This window comes from Phytophthora infestans, genomic scaffold, assembly GCF_000142945.1.
Source record: "Phytophthora infestans T30-4 supercont1.14 genomic scaffold, whole genome shotgun sequence".
Lineage (NCBI taxonomy): Eukaryota > Oomycota > Peronosporomycetes > Peronosporales > Peronosporaceae > Phytophthora > Phytophthora infestans.
The window spans coordinates 2752479-2754698 of record NW_003303745.1 but is presented as its reverse complement, the minus strand read 5'-3'; positions in this window follow the sequence as shown (position 1 = coordinate 2754698).

The following is a 2220-nucleotide window of genomic DNA, read 5'->3' as shown; positions in this document are numbered from 1 at the left end:
CCGTCGTGCCGATCGTCTTCGCAACAAGTACCGTGAGCAGTACATGGCGTGGAGTCGTGACTCGGTTTCATCTAGTGCTTCCGGCGTGTCATTCATTCGTCCCGAGTTGCTTTTGGAGCCGTCGAAGCCGTGGTACCCCATTGAAAACTTGCCATTCGCACCTCAGACATCTGACTGGCTTTCCGAAGTTCCGGCTCTCGACGCTCGTCAGCCATGGCGTACTGGATGGATGAATGCGCCGCATCAGCACCCGTACAACACCACGTACTTCTCGTGCCAGCGTAATCCGGAGTTCTTCAATCCTCGTGGTACGCGTTTCGTGGATGTGTACCGAAGCGTGATCGTTGACCCGTCTCTCGATTCAACCGAGCTTATTTCGACCTGGCGTTCGTTGTTTGACTCGCCACCGGGTACTCCACGTCCTGCTCTGGCTGCTGCTCCTGTTGAAGCTGGTACCGAGGATTCGCAGGGTCCGGCTTCAGCTCCAGCTGCCGAGGCTCAGGTTCTTGATGAAGAGGAGAAGGAGAGTGGTGACTCGGCTTCGTTGACACTCTTGGCCACCGCGGCCAGACACTTGGAATCGATTTGAATCCTCGCTGCACGTTCTACGACGTTCTCCAGCATCTCAGCTAACTGTTGAGGTGTCCCGCGTGACTTCGTTTTCAGTGATCGCTCCGCGGTCGGCATTCATGTTTTCTTATTCTTAATCCACTTCCACAGCGTAATCATGTTCATGTTGTTCTTCAAATGCATATACAATTTGTTGTTGCAGTAACGTTCTTCGTCGGTTACCACAGGCTGCATCGCCCTGTGGACAGTACATACGTGATCAAGTCACGCTAGTCTTCGTCCGCCACTTGCGCCATCTGCAGCCGATTCTCGCTCTTCTTGGCTCGCAATAGTCGTACAGCAGACCTCCACATGACAAGTTTGATGAAGGTTCCCAAGTTGTATCTTAATAGCTCACCCACTTGACTTTGAACTCGCGTACAGCACGCTCCGTGCTCGTCGACAGGGGTGTTCTGTCGTCGAGGATGGCCTCGACCTCATATTCACCGGCAACTTGATCTGGTTCCCAGCTGTCCTCAGGCAGTAGTTCCTCATCGAAGTCGAGTCTTGCTTCATTAGTCGCGTCAAGTACCAACCGAGTGTTCGGTCGACTGTTGAATTCGTTGACAGCCTTGAGTCTCGACACATGCACTACTGGGTAAAAGCGATACCCACTTCGATCAGGCAGTTCCAGCTCGTACGCAAACTCTTCCACCTTGCGCTTGATCCGAAAAGGTCCATGCCATCGGTGAGCTAATTTCTTCGTCAAGCCCGGTTTGACGCGCTCCATGTACAACCACGCCCGGCTCCCAATCTCGAAAAGAGATCTCGGTGGGGCTCTTGCAGGATCTTCTATCTCTTCTGAAGCTTCTAGAGGGTCTGCCGAGTGTTCGTTTCCACTTGGTTGAGGTACAGCGGCTTTTTCCAGTCGACTCAGAGCATCATTATGCTTTTTAGCCCTTCGCTCCTTTTCTACAGCCTGATAATCCTTGGCCATAGTGAGGGCGACCTCATGTTGTCGATTGATCTCACGCCGCCACGCCAGTGCGTCTGACTGCTTGCCGAGTCCTCGTTTGAGTGATGACGACATTGCCCGCAACGTCGACTGCGCATCCCAACCATGAACGAGGTAGAACGGCGTTTCCTTCCTCGTAGTGTCTTGAGAAGTATTGATAGCAAATACTAGCTTCTCCGCGATTTCGTCCCAATCTTGTTGTAGAGGGTCTTCTGCGTACACCCGTACGGACCCCATCACTGACTTCACCGAACGTTCCTGCTGTCCATTAGCCTGTGGCCGATAGCTCAAAGTCGCTCTTGATCTTGACTGCATCATCTCTGCGAGCGCTTGGAACACCTCGCTCATGAAGCGTGGGTCGCGCTCATGCCTTATTAATGATGGGGCTCCGAACCGTCGGTACACACATTCTTCGAACACTTGGGCAACACTCAGTGCAGTCGTATCTGACATAGCCTTGGCAATAACGAATCCCGTGAACGAGCACTGAAATAGGAGCAACGCCGTGTTGCCCCTACGAGATTTCGGTAGTGGGATCACAAAATCCATCGAGACGATCTGGAAAGGTCGTTCGGCTAGCACGTTACCAGGTGAGTATCCACGAAGTTGTGGACGGCTTTTACTCGAGCTGCAATCTGGACATGACTTCACATGCT